Source organism: Tachypleus tridentatus, chromosome 9 (genome assembly GCF_004210375.1).
Source record: "Tachypleus tridentatus isolate NWPU-2018 chromosome 9, ASM421037v1, whole genome shotgun sequence".
Taxonomy (NCBI): domain Eukaryota; kingdom Metazoa; phylum Arthropoda; class Merostomata; order Xiphosura; family Limulidae; genus Tachypleus; species Tachypleus tridentatus.
The window spans coordinates 88393046-88413729 of record NC_134833.1 but is presented as its reverse complement, the minus strand read 5'-3'; the positions used below and the strand labels follow the sequence as shown (position 1 = coordinate 88413729).

Genomic DNA, 20684 nt, shown 5'->3' with positions numbered 1-20684 from the left:
GGAGGTGAGGATTCATCTGTTGCAGTTTTCATCTCTTCCTTTCTTTCTTGGACTATAAGCAATGATAAATCTTTCCGCTGTCTATTATTCTGGAATTTCTGACGAAGCCTCATCCTCCACAGCTCCTGCAATTAGAATTGACAGAATTATTTCTATTGAGAATGAATAACAAAACTGCCCTGGTATAACTATAATTATTCTAAACAGTATTTCTTTTAAACCACTATTGGCATTTTTCAGGTTTAATCTGAGAAACTGAAAGTTATACACATACTTTGTTTGTTTTTGAATTTCGCACAAAGCTACTCGAGGGCTATCTGTGCTAGCCGTCCTTAATTTAGCAGTGTAAGACTAGAGGGAAAGCAGCTAGTCATCACCACCCACCGCCAACTCTTGGGCTGCTCTTTTACCAACGAATCGTGGGATTGACTGTCATTTTATAACGCACCCACGGCTGGGAGGACAGGCATGTTTGAGGCGACAGGGATGCGAACCCGCGACCCTCAGATTACGAGTCGCACGCCTTGACACACGCTTGGCCATGCCAGGCCCTATACACATATTGGTTAATAAATCAGTTGTACGAGTTCATCTTGATAATGTATTCTCTTTAGCGTCAAATTAGTTGAGTTTCATTAGTTTAGTCATGTTACATCGTATACAAACAAAACAAATATTTCAAAGTATTAAAATAGTATTTTTCACAGCCCCTCCTTGGTAGATATATGTAATTGTGTGTATTTAAAAAAAAATATAACTTCCCACAAAATTTTCACTTGTTTCTTCACTAATATTATGCAACATAAAAATGCCATTTAATTTATTTTGTAACTAATGAACACATTTCTTGCAAAATACATTTACACCCTTACAAGTGGTTATAGGGCCATTCCTGTTATGCACTTTAGGCACACACGAAGTTACATACAATAGGTTAAAATTTACCATTGATTACCGAGTTCTGTTTAAAATGTGTCATCATTCAGTCGCCACGAATGTAGTGATGTAGGATAACCATATTTTCACCATTGTTCACACAACAAGGCAATGGGTAATGATCATAAAGATCTGGAAAGCTCAAGAGTTCATAGCTTCTCATTGGCTCTACAATGTAAACATGAAAATGCCTGTGATAATCAACAGTTTGGTATCTTTGACAATACAAAAAGGTTTTTCCCGAAGAATGAAACAACAGATCACTGAAGAAAATTGAAGACTGTCGAATTCTTAGCTACTAACAACCATTGTCCCTGTGTTGTATGTGAGGCAGTTGACTTTACAACTTGATGCTTTAGTGACAAAGTTGTCTTCCCCAACAAATGTACTGACAAGGTTTCGCTCTTCAGCGAGTTAATTCACAGGCAATCTGAAGGATTAGTCAGGTCAAATGCATCTATTCTACGAAATCCATTGCTTTCCAAACGTGAACAGAGCTTATATTGGTGTGTCATTGCCATTGTTTTGGCTAGATTCTTCCTGTTTTTGGTACGTCTTGCAACATCAACAAAAAACTATGTTTGGCCTCAAATCTCATGGTCCACACATTCCTCAGTCGACCAAATCTGCAGGTCATCTCTGGGTAATGCAAAGTAAAATGTCCCTTTGGCTTGAGAGTTCTATTTGGAAATTATTTTTCATAAAGAGAATGGAACTGTTGTATCACATCATTTAAGAATTCAATGCTTGCATATGACATTGATGAACACAAAATCACTTCTACCATATCCAGCAAAGCCAACAGGACTTCCCATTTGTTTTTGCCTTCTGGCACTGCATCACCCACCAGGAATGGAAATAACCTTAAGAGGCACCAAACTTGCATAGTTTTTTGCTTAATGTGTACAGACCCTCTCAAAATAACAAGCTCAGGCCAATTAATTTTATCAGTTCCTTTGTAGTGGAACTCCTTCACTCTGCTTACAAGGTTCTGAAGGCTGAATTATTCAGACAAGACATACTGATCTATGAGTAAAACTAAAATTTCTGACACCAAGCCACATTAAAAAAGATCATGTAATATATCTAGTGGTAGAAAAGTTGTCACATGAAAGTGCTGCATAACGTTCAGGGACGATCTTTTTTTAACCCCAAATGTACTTGACAAAGTCGGTTCAGTTTCGATCATTGAAACTTGGTAATTATAGGATGCAATAGATATCTTTGGACATTTTGAAATATCAGTCAACTTTCTTAAATCATTCCGAGGTACCAAGCAGAATCTACATGATCTGAGAGCAGAAAATGATTCAAGAAACCCTCCAATAGCATGGCTTCCCAAATTATCTGGAACAACAACAAGAAGTGCACCTCTAAATTTGAATGTTCCCTCTGGTTTGACAATGTCAATACCAATGTTTTCAAAAACAGATAGTTCTTCAATCAAAGGTCTCATCACTCTATTTATCCCATGTTTTTTTTTACATTTTGGCTCTTCAACAAGATTGCTAAGAATATACAATGAAGTTGAGATCTCAAAGCAGGTTCAATATTGCCTAACTGATAGTAGAAAGCAGCATATTTGTAAGCAGGAGATCTTATTCTAGCCTGGTTTACAGCTCTAAACTCATCAAAATAGAGAATGATTTGAAGGGCAAGGGGAGTTTCTTGCCGGAATGGATAGTTTTTGAAATGTTCACCATCAACGACATCTCTAAGACAATCATCAGCTGACTGGCGAGGATAAACAACCTAGCTAAAGATATCATGTTTAAGCAAACACTTCAGAGTATCTAATAAAGAAACATACTGCATTGTGTCATGTTTCCCATCACCAGCAATTTCCAGGTCATACTCAACAGGTTTTACAAATGTCATATTATCTTCAATGTACCACTGGAAACTATTGTGGTTAGTAAAATTTTTAATCATGGAACTAAAGTCAAGACTTTCTTTCTTGCAAGCTTCCATCACTGCAACTATACTATTTCTAGAAACCCCCCCCCCACTAATCAATGTTTTTTTTATGGTTTGGAATAAATGTTCATCTTTGGCAGCCATAATAGAACAGGACAGATTTAAAAAAAATTACTTGTAGTTTTGTGAGTAATTTTTTTCATTTACACGCAGCTGCAGAATTGTTTTAGCTAAGGTTCTTCGCTTGTCTGTGACAACCATCTGCTTATTACCATCAACTGCCTCATCACTGTCAGGTTTTTATACCTCTGTTTCATAAAGTTCTCGGCACATTCATCAGCAGCTTCATTATCATGCATTTTGGTAATAGCAAACCATCCATGCTTTTAATTTATATGTCTTTTCAAACATCTGATGCTTTTGAATGGTCTTTCACATCCATTAACCCCACATGGGACAACAAATCTAGGCTCATGCTCATGAACCAAAAAAAAAAAATGTAAAAGAAGCTTGTTAAAATGCCTAACCTTATAATTACATTTAATTCAAGGGAAAATATTGAAAACTTCTGATTGTTCTGCCATGTTTAACTCCAAAGTTTACCAAACTTTACATTGTCTATTAATAAATATCATGAAAGACATGCATCCAAATGTCACGGGCTTTCATTCTGGAACGTAAAATGTATCATTTATTTAACTAAATTTTATGATAAATTTCAACAATAACAACTAGCAAATGTCGGTCACCTGCAAACCGATGGTGTATCCTCGGACTTGCCCTTAATCTAGCGAATAAAAACGTACTTCAAAATGCAAATTCTTGCTACAAACCCCCGGGGGTGGCCAAAAACATTCATTGGCCAGATCTCAACCTAACTAACATATTCACCAAATTGGACAGAAATCCGAAAGGAATTGTGGACTGTATAGTGAACACAAGGAAATCCCTGCAGACGCATACGCATGCTGATGCATGATCCATAGTATCCCCCGATTTTCGTAAGGGTATACAATTTTTATTATTTTAACTACACAACTCGGTTGCTCATGACTGGATGCAATATCCCCGTATCCTACATTTATCTCACCGGTATGGATGTGGTATGAATTATGGGAGGGACCCAAAATCTGAGAATGTTCCCTGGGAGCAAAGAAGGGCGAGGGGTTGGGGGAATATTTTGCAGGATCACAGGCCTTCTATTCATAGTATACGGCCTGGCGCTGGCTCCTATCTCGCACCATTCGATTTCAAAGTGTAGAGTTTAAAAAATTAAATACATTTTGCACCTAAAGAGATTTTTAGATAGTTTCTAATATTAAATTAAAGAAACACACATTAAACACAATATATGTTTCACTTTTTCGCTGTTTTCAAATGATTTGTCTTGCCATCCCATTTGTAACTCCATTGTTGGCTGTTTTAGTTGATCCCGCCATAATACACACGTCGCATAAAGTGTGTACGTTTTAGCATTTGTAGCTCCGCTGATTTATTAAAAATAAGGATTTATTATTTACGTATTATCGTATGTCATCTTTCATTATCAAAGGTATATAAAATAACAACAGACGAGATCCCTTTTAATGAGTATACAACTTTCATCTGTGTAGCGGTAGCCGTAACAAATCTTTTTAGCAACAGATCGCCCATTGTGTAGCTTTGTGCTTAATTCAAAATATCGATTTCTATTTATTAAAAACCAAATTTCCAAATTCATAAAGTGTTTCTAAATAGGTGCCATTTTTAAATCTTGTAATATTCTTCTACCTTAAGTTTCCCACACTCATAAAAACTTATTTTGATCAATGTGACAGCAAGAATTTCAAACATTTTATAAGTGAAAGGAAACATGACAGACTTGTTGCCATCGAAATCAAAGAGACATGACTGGTTCTACGACATTTCGCAGCCGCAATTTCGCACCCGTTTCTTGGCAGCCAACATCACAATAGAACTTAGTTGTTCATTTCCTTCATTTTTACATGTTTAAAATTTTTAACTTTTAACAATATATTTTAATTTCATATCTATCATTATGTATTTTCACAAATGTTTAAGCGACAAGGTACATGTTACAGAGTAATACTGAGTTTATCAGAATACCCGAGTTGATGAGAAAGAAACAGAGAGACTAGCTCACGTGCTGGTAATTATCCTCCAAACATAACATGATCTCAAGGTATCATCTAACCTGCCCTAAGTGGTTCACCGGTAAATCTTAGTGCTCATACTACTAATAATCGGGTTCAACAATGGCACTGGACACACCATAGATAGCCCATTCAGTAGCTTTGTGCTAAATAAACAAACAAAACGATAGAACTAAAATATTGAGATTCGACATTAGCGGTGTAGCTGTCACAGCCCATTCAACCATAAACAAAAATACAAACGTTCATCGACATTCTCGTAAATGTAATTGTTTTAAACAATGTGTTAACAACAAATCATAGAAACAATGGATTGATTATAAATTATGTAGCATGAAGACTACGATGTTAATAACATTATGAAGTGATGAAAACTATAATACGAATAACATTATCGAGAGATGAAAACTATGATATTAATATTATCGAGCGATGAAAGCTATGATATTAATAATGCTATAGTTGATGTAATAATCCACTGGGTAATCATCTGCTGCCAATTTTTTTGGGTGCGAAACTGTCCACTGCCAACGAGCTTGGCTGTCAAATTGTTGGCTGACAAGAGTCAGGTGCGAAATTGCGACTGCGAAATGTCTGAATACCATATTTAACCACTTTTAAGATGAATTTGAAGAATCTCAACATACATATCTGTGCTTCAAATTACAGTCGGAAAACAGCATCAGGCGGAAAATAACCTTGAGTGGCATATATAATTATATTATAAATCAGGACTAAATCTGTTCTTAACTCTGATAGGAGTTACCAGGTTATCAAGGCCGTATTCTTTTCCCTAAATTTAGAAGTGGCTAAAACGAAATACACGGAGTAGACAACTAATAAATGAATATTTATTGTAAAATTCTAACCAACGCTATAATAGCAGCTACCTACCAGTTTTGATTTCAGTCCTTTAAGTTACCCTCTCAACTCCTTCCTTGACCTCATCTTCTTTTCACACGTAATGTATTTTTTATTAGATATTATTATTTTTTGTCAGCGCATACCAACAAACTACAGCAACTCACAAAATGATAATTGATAGTAACCCATATTAACTTTAGAAACTCAACATTATTACTTGGAACATACCTTTTCTTCACAGAAAGAATAACAAAAAAGTTGTGGTAATTCTTTTTACAGTAACAACATGGAACTTATATTCACGGTTTCTTGGCATCGCCCCAACTAATCGGTGAAGCTTCATCGAGTATTATCATCTATGGTTATTGTTTAAACTAATATCACATGATACCAAATGATCTTTAACTAAGATAGTTTCATAAAATATGCAAAATTTGTGCTAATTAGTAATCAATAATAACCGTCCACCCACATGATTCTTTCTAAAACTTCAACTAGAAACGGTTATTCTAGTTTGGTTAGCCTAACTAGTATTTATATATCACTACTCCTTTCACCTTATAATGTGGCTACTCTAATTTAATTACTTTAATTAAAACGAGAAACAAAATAAAAGCGTCCACTTTTACTCTTGAATGAAGATGTAGTAAAAATTTTAGACTAATATCACACATAACTTTTTTTCATATTTAAGCTTTTGTTGTTGATTAATTTTGAGCATGTGACTTTTATTTGCATGTTTCGATTTATTAAAACTCTTAATAAGTTTTACACATGCTTAAATAATGTTTTGATACCGAAAAAAATATTTACAAATAATTTTTTTAAAATTTTCCCATATACATGTGTATATGTGTTTCTGTGAAATAGGTTTATAAAACAATAAGATGATGACTGAATTGTTTATCACGTAGGTATACACGATAAAGAACAAATCTAAACCAAAATATAGGTTTTAGTTATATTTTTAGATATTATAATTTAAAAATTCTATGTGTATTCATAACATTACATCAGGAAACTCAAAATGGAAGGTTTATTTGTTTTTAATATTTTTACAAAGCTACATCCTAACTATCAGCGCTATCCATCTCTAAATCAACAGTCAAATGCTAGAGAAAAGTCAGCTAATTATCACAGTTCACTGCCAACTCTTGGGTTTCTCTTGTACAAACGAATAGTAGGATCGACCGTAACATTATTATTTTCCATCGGCTGAAAGGACGAGCACGTTTGGTTGGATGAGGATTTGAATCCACCACCATTAGATTAGAGGTCAAATGCCCTACACATCTGCCATGCTAGGCTCAAAACGAAAGGAAACATACATATGCCAATGATCCACAAGTAACATAAAAAATTAAATTGATTAAATAAAAAAATAGGAAAGCAAAAGAGTTTAAAATCCGGCCCACAAAATAAAACTATTCTAAACTAAAGGAACGGATGAAATTTGATCTGATATGCAGTTAGGAACTCCACGGTAGCATAGCGGTATGTTTGTGGATTCATACTGCTGGAAACCTGGCTTCGATGCCTTTGTTTAGCTTTGTGCTTAATAATAAACATCAAAATTAAACATCAGACATGATAAAATTCATTTTAATACAACACCAAACACTGTAACAATACTCTCTTGTAACATAACGATTCACTTTCTATATCTTGATTTCCAACTTTGATTTTGAAAGTGGATTAACGTATTAACGGTTTTTGATCTGCACATATTCTAAACTAAACTTTCACATATTAACCCTGATGGTGGTTACTGCGTTTCCAAGATTAGTCGATTATAGAGACTTATAATACTATGTTTATCTTACTTTCTGACTTTCTTCCACCAATCTTAGGTTCTTATGTCACCAGTTATCTCTAAGTGGCCGTGGAGAGTATTGCACTGTTAAAATCACACACACAAAAAAACACATTTAAATAAAAATATGAAAATGTGTTTGGTAAGTGTAACATATTATTTTAGATTACTATACATAAGGGAAAATATTTTTAGTGTGGTTCTCCTATATATACTATTTGTTTTAATACTATAAAAAATTTGAAGTAGAAAAATATTTTACCACATTTTTAGTGTTGTTTCCTAATATAAAACAGATAGGAAATTACCGTTAGGTTCGTGTTATTACGATATTTTGGTGTCATTATTTAATTTAAGATAGCAAAAGTTCAGCATTTAAAACACACCAGAATTGGGTTATTAATATACACAATAATAACAGTGTTTTTCGATCTTTTTAATTTGTTTGCAGTTACATTCGTACCTTAAGGAAAATCTAAGTAAAGTCATACAAGCAACCACTAATATACTACGTCAAAGTGAAAGAATATTGTTTCTGTAGTTATATTAAGTTCAACTTATAATATTTGAAAGTTTAAGGTCAACAACACTTAATACACAATTTTCTTTAGAAGGTGTAAATATAATAATAAATATTCAGGTAGGTCTCAATAAAGCATTTAAATGTTATTCAACATCCACATAGTAAAATATTAAATATTTAAGACTATGTTAACTAACTAATTGTATGAGATTCTTATGATGAATCGAATACAGATTGATTAAATAATTTATAAAATACATTTATCAGTTTGAAATAAACTGTTTGATTTAACTATTAACATGAATTTATTTCTCTAAGGAAATGGCTGTTTTATAGCGTTAAACTATTAATATATATTTATAGATTCTTGCCTTTATTTTAATAAAATTAATTGAAGAAAGAGCAACTAACAAATAAATTGTTTTCTGGTTGACATCACTTCATAGAAAAGATTGACAACAAAACGTAACGGATAAGAATAATTGGCTTGATGCTCTATAAGTTTGAAAATCAGTATAGATTTTTATGTAATCCAAGTTCAAATAAACTCAAATTTATTCATAATATTCTATAAAGAGAGCAGAGGTATACATGTCACTGTTGGAGACATTTGAGCTACTTAATATTAAACTGTTAATATTTATGAGTTCATTGATTGCCTACAAATGCTACATATTAGTTTATGTGACTCTCAAATTTAGTAATTCTGTCCTGGTAATTCATAGTAAAGAGATGACCATTGTGTGAAGGTGTGTTAATTGAAAAATACTGTAGTTTTAAAAAAGAAAAATATCATTATAAAAAATGTGTCACTGTTCTTTTCAACATTCAATGTGTAGAAATGAAATTTATTTTTTAATTATCATTGATCAGAAGATTAAGGTATAACAAGAGAAAACTAGAAGAAGCTACCGTTAGGTAGAATTGTTATATCTTTTTTTTTTCAAATGAACATAATCCTTCTATATAATTTACTTTCAATTTGCTGATAAATGGTACAGCGGCATGTCTGCAGATATACTACCCTAGAAACCAGGTTTCGATACACGTGATGGACAGAGCACAGACATTCCATGAAGTAACTGTATACCTAATTATAGATAAACTTCTGGTTATATTTTTTGTATTGTTTCCTTTGTTTGTTGAATATTACATTCTGAAATGCTACCTAATTGGTGGTTTGTTGTATAGGTATTTGCATATATTTAAATACATTACATTACGAAAACATGTTTCTCACATTACAGTTAAATTCAAGATTAAAGCATTAAAAAATTAACATTCACTAAGTCTTACTCATTAAAAACGTTTTGTTACGTTTAATAACTGAGTATTAATCGAATTTATGAATGTATATTATTTTTTTAATCTCTTAATATATACTTTTTGCATAATATTTGGGTAAAATTGGTCGAAATTTCCCGACACACACATAGTTATAATTTTCAGTTTTATATTATGTTAAAACACATAAACGCATAATTTTTATGAAGTTTAAACTAGGATATTAAGTAAACTTAGACCTCCTCATTGCCTACAATAATTTATCAAAGGTAAATGTATTATTTTGGGAAAAAAATATTGGTTTCAAAACTCGATTCCATAAAATTACTTTTGTTATATTTATTACTCGATAAATACATGGTGGTGAAATATTAAACCAACAAGACAGGTGATAAATCGAAAGTAACATCAGCAAACTCAACATAGACATCGTTCACCGCATGAAGAAAATCCATGCGATAACCGATTTCCGATATGTATGTCTAAGAACCTTCTCAGGAATCGTCAACTTTGTCATATCCGATACCTTCGTCCATTACATCCCTCATATAAACTAAAGTGGAGGAGTAGTCTAATTCAGATATAACTCTCTCACATCCCAGCACCCGAGTTAACACAGCGGAATGTCTGCCTTTGTATTTACACTCCAGGAAACCGGTTTTCGATATCTGTGGTGGGCATAGCATAGATAGCCCATTGTGTAGGTTTGTGCTAAATTACAAATAAACTCACATCCCATAAATTTTCAACCTTCTATGGTTTTTATTATATTTAGTTAAGAAAATTGTTATTTATTTCTATAATAATTATATGAAATAACCTGCAAAAGTTTATCTCTCGAAGCAAATATCAAAGATGCCTAATATGAGCCAAGCAATGCTTTTGTAGGATAACGTTTCAATGGCTCGTCCGTGAGGACATTTTTAATTAACAATATTAAAACACACACCACAAAATATTCATAATCAGTTTATTAAGGTTTACGATAAAAATGTGCAAGCGAGTTACAATGTTATTGTAAGCTAAACTAAAGAGATTTTGAAACTAAAATACACAAACAGTTCTTAGAAAATTACGGTTATCGATTCTACACAAATGTAATCGTATTGTTTCATACTTTCTAAGCACAAATTGCATTAGGAGAAAGAACAACACCATCATAAAACATAAAAGATGTCTTTTCCCACTGAATTATGTTTCCGTACAGATGTCTTTCCGATACATCAGCACAATTACTTAGGTGTAATATCTGGTTACTGTTCAGTACTGAGTTCCACATATTCAACTCACTCAGCTCCCCTTCCATACTTTCAGAAGCAACAAATCCACCACCAACTGTATCCTGGTCTTGTCCAAGAACAACAGTACCTCCTGCTTGAACTGTTTTTCCTTTAGTTACCCCAGTAGTATTGCCATAGCAACGATAACCATTCATCATCAGAGATGAGCTTCCTTCCCAAGAAGACCACAGGTAGCAAACATGATGCCATTTTCCAACCTCTATGTCAGAGGGACATGCAATATGTAGCTGTGTTTTACCGCCAATAATTAAACCTATAGTATTCCCTGCTTCCACATAAGCTAGAATCTCATTATCTGTTGCATTTTGGGCATATGAAAATACATGGAGTCTTCTATCCAAACGATGGGCTTTGAACCAGTAACAGAGGGTTAATTCATGGAGATTTGGTAACGTGCCATCCATCACCAAACGAGGGAAGGAACTGGCTGTAGAAGGAGGAAACTTAACCTTACTGCTAATTTCGCCTTCTTCCAGAGCATATGATAAACTCCACGAGAATATGAAGACCGTGGCAAGTCCACGAGTTAAGAGACTGGATAGTTGCATGATTTCTACAAGAAAATGATAGTTAAAACAATAAAACAAAACTTCGAGCTTTATTGCTATACAGTTTTTATTATTTAACGAAACCATTTTTTACTGTTTTAACCACTTATTTGCTCAAAATTTTCAGTTTAATAATTATTTGTTTTAAAATATGGATGAACGTTATGTTAGTGTTGAAAGTTAAAAAAACGCAATGAAACGGACATCACTGGTGTTTATTTTCAGTGATGAATCTCGAATTATTAAATAAAACTTTCATACTCTACGTACAAAAGTTTTATAAAAAGAGATAAATATATTTATTTTTCGTTCAAGAGTTCCGCTTTCACATTGGGACATGTGAAAAATATTCGTTTAATATCACGTTTTAATTCATTTTGGAAATTTACATGTTTATTACAATGTAACTATATTTCTTTTAAAGGCACGATTTAACAGAAACAAAACTATTGTTGTTTTCTCAGAGAAAAGTAATATACATATCAAATTTGCCGCTTAGATTCTTTTTTGAATTAAGCACAAAGCTACTCAATGGGCGATCTGTGCTCTGCCTACTGCAGGTATCGAAACCCGGTTTTTAGCGTGGTAAATCCGCCGACATACCGCTGACCACTGGGAGGGTTGCCAGTTAGTAATGTTGTTAAAGAACCGAAACTTAGGAACATTTCGATCTTGGTATTCATGTTTTCTTCAGTTTTAATAATAAGATTCCAGCCAAGGTCATTTCTACTTTCAGTCTTACTGTATGTGACAGGGTTATCAGCTGTTTCTCAACAGCTACAACAGACACTTTAATGTTGTACAGCTTATAATTCTAAGTAAAACGCGACTGTCACATTCTAATACAGAAACTACAGAATTTTGAACATACTGTAACTTCATATATTAAGGTACAACGAAATTGATTCACTTGCGACTCCTATTTTAAAATACACTTACTTGATAATTCTGATGATGTGCAGATTATAGAGCGATGAAAATCTCGAAGTCAAAATACTCAACCTGCAACGTAAGGAAACGAAACTAGACTGACAACTTTGTTCAAGGTGACCTCGTAATTAAGAGCTACTTTTTCCGTTTATTTCTGGGAAACGTTAATTAGAGGCTTGAAAATATTACATCACTATTTATCAAACCCAAATATGAGGTTATAAATAATATTGATTTCATATGAAATAGCAATTCTGGCCATCTGTTGAATGTATAACAAAACATCTTATTTGTAGAAAAGGTCAATCAAAAATGATGAGTGAAAAGTCCTCTTGACGGCTCATCATAATTCAAGGGACTTATGAGTGAAAATTGGGTTTCGATACTCGCGATGGATACAGTTCATTGTGCAGCTTTACCATTAAAAATTAAAAGTAACATCAAATATATCATAATTTGCAGTTACATGAATAACGACTGTTTGATGCTCAAAATAAAATTTTGGTGTATATATTTGTCACGAGTAAAGGAGAAGAAGTTTGACGATAAAACTCAGTCAATAACTGAGACGAAAATTTATAAGTTCTGTTTAGTTCACTGGTATTTCCGTGTATGTTTGTAATCGTTCATGTAAACCATAAAATTCAACTATCCTGCCTTGCAGTAGGACAGGGGAATGTCTACGGGAATTTAGAAACCTAGTTTTTAGTGATGTGAGTCCAGAAACATGCCGCTGTATCACTGGGGTGCTGTAGTAATTTAACATATAAAAGAAATAAATGTGATCAGTTAAGAATTCACTTATGTTCAAAATTCTCTAGTTTCTAAATTAGAACGTAACAGTTGCGTTTTATTTGTATCTGGAAACTGCACAACATTAAAGTTTCTGTTGTAGCTGTTGAGAAACAGCAGAAAACCCTGTCACATGCAGTGAGAGTGAAATTTATAAATGACCTTGGCTAGTATCTTATCAATAAAACTGAGGAGAACTTGAAGACGGCGATTGAAATGTTACTAAGTTTCTGGTCTTTCATAACATTTATCACTAACACATTTTGGTTTCATATTTATATTGCTTTTTTCTCTGAGAAAACAACAATTATCTTTTTTCTGTGATAAAAATGTGAAACTACGTGCAGGTAGAGTATGAAAGTTTTATTTAATAATTCCAGATTCATAACTGAAAATAAACGCTAGTCATGTCTGTTATACTGCGGTTTTTTGTTGCTTTTGAATTTATACACTACGTAAGAATTCAAAAAAGCATAACGCTGATCTATATTTAAAAATAAATAATTATTAAATTAGAAACGTTGAGGTGAGAAACGGTTAAAGTAGAAAGAAATGGTTTCGTTAAATAATAAAACTGGATAGCAATGAAGCTAAAAGTGTTTGTGTTTTATTGTCATTTTCTTATAGAAATCATTCCAGGCCGTAAAATGAAAAATGTTTTCATTAAACAATAAGAACTGAATAGCAATGAAGCAAAAAGTTTCCATATTTTATTGTTTACTTATTTATCTATCGTTTTCTCGTAGAACTCATGCAAACTATCCAGTCTCTTTCCTCGTGGACTTGACACTGTCTTCATATTCTCGTGGTGTTTGTCGTCTGCTTTGGAAGAAGGCGAAATTAGCCGTAAAGCTAGTTTCCTACTTACTGAATATCGTAACTTGGCATACTTGAATATCCAACGATTATTCATCTGAAGATGCTGACACGTATGTGGGTGGAGATCAATTATCACTCGAATGTTTTTCAAGCGGTGAAATATACCACGTTAAGTTTTAGAACAGGCGCCAATCACCCTAGACAAAATGTGTAAATTCTGTTCAGCAAAGTAATTTAATTGCTTATTTTCTACACAGATATCGGTTTATGACCTCCATTTCTCGTTCGATATTTTTAGAGTCTGACCTCATATTCTGAAAATTTGTTGAACACCACCAAATTATCAATTAACAAATATAACAAAGTATGTTCACAGGCTTAAGAGTTTCGTGCGTATGTGTCAAAACCAATATATTTAAATGAAACATTCACGATTCATTAGTCAACAAAGTTTGTTTGTTTTTATGTTAAACACAATCTGTGCTCTTCTCGGTTTCTAACGTTGTAAGTCCGCAGACATTCCCTTGTGCCGGTGGGGGCAATCAGCATAGACAATGAAAAAGTGTCTAAATTTACATTCTGAGTCAACATCAACAATGTTAAAAACTCTGCAATTTATTGAGAAGTTTTGACATGTTTTAACCATATTTTATCGGAAAAGTAGACAATCAAAGCAGAACTAAATTAAAATGTTTTTCGTAAATTCGATTAATACTTAGTTATTAAACGTGAGAAAAAGTTTGTAATCAGTAGTACAAGGTGATGGTTTACTGTTTTTAATGTTTCTATTAGGCGTTTAATTGAACTGGGATACAGTTTATAACCTGTGTTCGTAATTTAACATATATGTATTCATTTACAAATAGTACAAAACAGTATATTTCAACCAAATAAAACCATATTATTGTTCATAAGAACCACTTAATTTGTACTCTTTTAAAATTGAAAGTTTTATATGATTAATTTAGAGAAAATTATAGCCTGATGATTGGGGCAAACGACTTGTAATATCTGGGTTACAGGTTTGAATACTGACAATGTCAGTCCTTTTAGCAATGCATATGAGGTGTTATAATCGCACTTTAGGTTGGTTAAAAGTAAGCAAAGGGTTCTCTAGCTATCTTCCACTTAGTTTGCAACTTCGAAATTAGGGAAAGCTAACGCAAATACCTTCAAGTAGCTTAATATAGTATTGAATGAAACAAACGTTGCAACATAACTTCTCAAATAAATAATCACAAAATGTAAATTGCGAAAGACAGTGTCTTTATGTTTTCAAAGGTTTTGTTAAATATAACACGAAAACTGTTAAAAGATTATGTCTATTTAGAAAGTAGAAAAAGATAAATACAACCCTAACTAACGGTAGATTCTTTTAGTTGATTCTTGTATCTTATTTAATGTTTAATGTATATATATTTCTGTTTTAATGTATATATATTTTTACACATTGATAATTGAAACTAACAATGACACATTTTATTACACTGATCTTCTTCTTTTTAGTCAACAATATACAAAAAGTAACCTCTGTTACTTCAGGACTATTTCTTTATTATTAAATATCAATATATAAACTATTGAAGGTAGAAATATTTGTTGTTCTTAGGGATCCTAATGAAAAATGAGAGAATTACTAAATCTGATATTTGTATAAAATTCTAGCAGCTTTATGTTGTTTCTCAAGCTGAGCTTTTTCATTGGTATCAAAAATATCCTCGTCTAAGACAGTCGTTATCTATGGTCAGAGTTACTGACTGTCACATTCCAAATGGCTTTCCCTTGAAAACTTTTATTTTTCACTAAATGACAGTTAAAAGACGTTCAGCAGCGCTAGCTGTGGATCAACATATTTATTAAATAATAAAGAAACAAATATTTTCTGTTGAATAAAATATAGTACTACTGAACAAAATGCAAACAAGTTAAATTATTGTATTTTATTAGGAAGTCTGAAAAAACAAAGTATACATTTGAATGAATAAAAAAAATCCAGTGACATTATTTTAATGGGTTTGAAAAATAAATAAAGGTAAACAAAATATTTACGAGGAATGAAAATTACTGACGCTAAATATTTGGATCACGTTGAAAACGAAATATATAGTTATATCTTCATTTCATTCAGAAAGTTTTATATGCTATAAATATATACTTCTACCAAAAATACTACTTTCACAAAATACTTGCTTTTCTTAGATTTTGGAAATTGTCGTTTAACGAAGATATATAATAAATACTGTAATAATGACGAAGCATAGGTCTGAAACAGGCTATAATTGTTGTAGTATACATTTTATAGCTTTTAATAATTTGGGGTTTTATGAAATAAAATTCGCCATTCAACTAAAGTTCACTTTTATATTTTATGCAAAATATTCATAATATTTTTAAACACAAAAGTTGGTAATATATTTTTATATTATAGGATTAGACGTAACTGAAATTCAAATGTAACCACGTTAGGAACTATAATAACGACAACAACAAAAAACTAAAGAGACTGCAATTATTAGAGAAAGCTATTAACAGATAACTAAAGTATTTATTCACGAATTATCCATTTAAAAGCTACAAGTATTGCTTCAATTATGTTTTGAAATTTTACGATAGACGTATGTGCTTCATATTGTTGGTTACAATAATCTTTCAAATATTTTATTTTAATATATATACATATTTAATTTTCTTATAACAACTTATACATGAAATATAAGGCCTCTGCTTTTGTTTTCTAGCCACATCTCTTTTCAACTTCAACAACGAACAAAAACTCATTTAACTGATCGAGGGTTAGACATAGTTTAGCTATAAGCATGCCTTACTGAGAAAAAGTCGTCCCATCCTTCGAGTCACAACATGATGCAGAATATGTAAGTGTATCTCTGCGGTTAGCAGTATTCAAGTTGAGATAGCTATGCATTATTCTTAAGAGTATGGATCACATAATGTGCCGTTTGGCACATATCAGAGAGATATATCTGAGGTTTGATTCTCCTTGGTGTACAGAGCCAATAGACCAATGTGGTTTTGCTTTTAATAAAAAATTCTCTATTTTTCCTGAAAACGCTTTCCTGACGCGTTTGCTCTGAATGTGTTCTTTGTTACCTGGTGGTAATTTACGTTTTTCTTAAAACCTTCAAATCTTGATTGGTCACTGGAATAACCAGTCTAGAAATAAAGGTATTTGTGAAAAATATATTTTACTGTCAGGCAGACTGTTTCTAGCTGTCATTGGTGTTGTATATTTATATATGGTTGTTGTTATTGTTTTATTGTTAGCACAAAGCTACACAAAGAGCCATCGTGCTCTGCCTTCCACAGGTATCGGAACAGGGTTCTTAGCAGTGTAAGGCCGCAGACATGCTTCTCTCCCACTGAAGGGGCATAAATGGTGGTGTGATGAGATATAAACATAACAAAGATAAATCTTCCTTTTAATGTTTCACAAATACACGTGTAACTTAAATAAAATAATAATTTTCAAAATAGAAAAAATATTTATATTCAATTAGAAGCTTTGTGTCAAACAAATTTCTGCAAAGTAAGGAATTCAACAATAGAACTACCATTTTGAACATTATTCGGGCCTGGTATGGCTCAACTCGTAATCTGAGGGTCTCGGGTTCGAGTGCCAGTCACACTAAACACGATCGCACGTTTAGCCGTGGGCATGATATAATGTGACGGTCAACCTCACTATTCGTTGGTAAAAGAGTAGCCCAAGAGTTGTCGGTGGGTGGTGATGACTAGCTGCCTTCTCTCTAGTTTTACACTGCTAAATTAAGAAAGGCTAGCGCAGATAGCCCTCGAGTAGCTTTGCGCGAAATTCAAAAAAAAAAAAATTTCTTCCACTTTAAAAATTATTATTTTATTTAGTTTACACATGCATTTTTGAAACATTAAAATAAATATTTATCTTGATAATGTTTATATTTCATCACAAATCTACATATGCTCCCCAGTTGCACATCGGTATGTCTGTGGACGTACACCTGTAATAGAAAGAGCACAGGAAGCTTTTTGTGTAACTTTGCGCTTAATAACAATATAACAACAACCAAATATATAATTTATATATATATATATGTGACACCAATGACAACTGGAAATAGTCTGAATGACGGGAGAAGAAAGATGTTTCACGAATATCTTTATTCCTAGACTGTCTATTAGAATAAAGTAAATTACCACAAGGTAACAAAGAACCTGTTCAACGTGTGATACCATGCAAATGCGTCACCAAATTGTTTTAAAGGACAATGGAGGATTTCTGTTTAGTAACAAAACCTTACTGAGCTGTCGGTTGTGCATATCGAAGGGAATGAAACCCTGGATTTCAGTGTTATAAGTCTGTACACTTACCGCTGTCCCATGGGACTAAATAAAATGGAAGGAGAGAAGAATGAGCAAAATTAATATTGCATAAAAATGGTGTTAACATCTTTCTCGCTAATAAACCGAATATTAAATAAAACTATTATTACCAAAGTAGACGTTGAAAACATTTCGTTTTACCCAAAACTGCTATGAATTTGTTGTCTTATTACTTGTATCAAATCTTTGATGATACCTTCCTGTATTAAAGTAACAATAAAGAAAAAAAACTATTAATGGTTGAAATAAAAGCTAATAAGAATTATTTAGTAACTATAAGTTTACTCTTTTAAAATTTATCTAGAACAGAAAGTTACTTTTAAAGTGCAAAAAGAATTTTTAGTTTTGATTTCATTCCGAACTGCGCATTATATGATCGAAACTATTGAAAATATTGTGTAGCTACCTCTACATGAGGACTTCCGACTATAAGGATACACTTACTCTTTCAGCATTACGTTGTGGCTCGAAACATGGGACAACTTCCTCCTCAGCAGCACACACTAATAACTAAACTATATCTAACACAAGATCGGCTAAATAAAAATGAGCTTGTTGCTTGTTGCTAAAGTTGAGCCAAGATGTATCTAACACAAAATAGAAGCGTTATTTACATATCATGTGTTTGTCGCTATCAGAAAATTAAGAAGATATATTAAATTAAAGAAAAATGTTTGAAAAATTATTGTAACCAACAATATGAAACATAAACTTGTATTGTAAAATTTCAAAACAAAATTACGAAGATAATTGTAGTTGTTGAGTCAACAATCCATAAATAATTGTTTTAGTTGTATGATATGATAACAGTTTTCCCTAACAATCGCAGTCAGTTAAGCTACTTTTGGTTTAAGTCCCTAACATAGTAACATTTGAATTTCACTATCGTCTGCTACAATATTGCAAAAAAATATATTAACCATTTTTGCAATTAAAAAACATTATGAATATTTTTCATTAAAAACAAAGAAGGTTTACTTTATTTGAATGACGAACTTTATTTTACAATAGTGCAAATTATTAAAAACTATAAACTGTATTCATCAACCATTATAGTCTTAGAACTTTACTTATTATGACTACGGTATTTAGTATGTATTTTTGCTAAATGAGAATTTCCAAAACCTATGGAAGAACAAGTATTTGTGAACGTAGTATTTTGGGTAAAATATATATCTATGTGATATCAAAAATTGTTATTGTGTTTCACATATGATCGATCTATTTAGTGTCATTAATTTCTATACATAATAAAGTTTTCCAATTGCTGTAAAATAATATCACTAGATTGCTTCTTCATTTAAAGGTGTATTTAGTTCTTTTAAGGCTTTCTAAAAAATAATCGTGTTTTGTTAAATTATTTGTATTTATTTCACAAACACTGTTATACAACAGAATACAGTTGTCCTTCTGTTCTTTAATAAATATGTTGGTTCATAGAGAGCGCTGCTGAAACTCGTTTAACCGTAGGTCAGTTAGGGACAGATGTTTTCAAATGAAAGCAATATAGAATGAGACAATCAGTAATTCTGGCCATCGTAAATGACTGTCATAGCCGAGGTTGCTTATTTTCAAAGTTATGAAAAGGCTTAACTTGATAAACAGCGTAAAGTTTTCAGAATTATACGCGATTGTCAGAATTCGTAATTACTTCATTTGAATTCCCAAAACAACAAATATTTCTGCCTACAGAAGTTGTGGCCTTATAACAGTCTATGTCCTGACAATTAATAATAAATGGTCCTTGAGCAATGGAATGTTAATTTTAAAATATTGTTAGTGGATATATTTGTCTTTTATTAAGCTACACAAAGCTCTGCCCACCACGGTTATCGAAACCCGGTTTTTAACTTTGTAAGTCCGCAGACGTACCGCTGAGCCACTGGAGGGGGTTGTTAGTAGAAAAGAAAAGGAATGAAAATATCAGTATAATAATATGTATCATCGTTATTTTCTACTACAATGTGTAGAAATAAATTTTTTTTTTTTAATTTATCATTGATCACAAGATTAAGGTACAAGAAAGCGTCAACTAGACGAAGCTACCGTTAGGTAGAGTTGAATATATCTTTTTTTTTCCTTTCTTAATGGACATACTATTCAAACAATTTTCATGTCTTATCTAAAGAACCATTTGCAGACATAGAAGAATCTGTCTTCAAAAACTTTATTTATGTAATTATTTATTTGAGAAGTTGTGATTCAACATTTGCTTTATTCAATATTATATTAATCTACTTTGAGGCATCTGCGTTACCTTTCCCTGATTTTGAAGTTTCACATAAGATGTAAGGTAGCTAGAAAACACACCAACCGCCATGTTGTTGTACACTTTTTAACAACAGAAAATGAGATTGGCCGAAACATTATGATACTCAATATGCAATCATTTTAGTTTTACGTTTTTACATCTCAGATATACAATTA

At 32.3% G+C, this 20684-nt stretch overlaps 1 pseudogene across 1 annotated transcript; it reads right to left on the bottom strand.

Moving 5' to 3' along the window:
• Window positions 1-10446: 10446 nt before the first annotated feature.
• On the bottom strand, window positions 10447-12418 carry LOC143225700 (C-reactive protein 1.1 pseudogene; annotated as a pseudogene). Its single transcript, XR_013013991.1, has 2 exons — window positions 12279-12418; window positions 10447-11344 (listed from the first exon to the last, which is right to left on the bottom strand). The product of XR_013013991.1 is annotated as a C-reactive protein 1.1 pseudogene (transcript).
• Between the last annotated feature and the right edge of the window lie 8266 nt (window positions 12419-20684).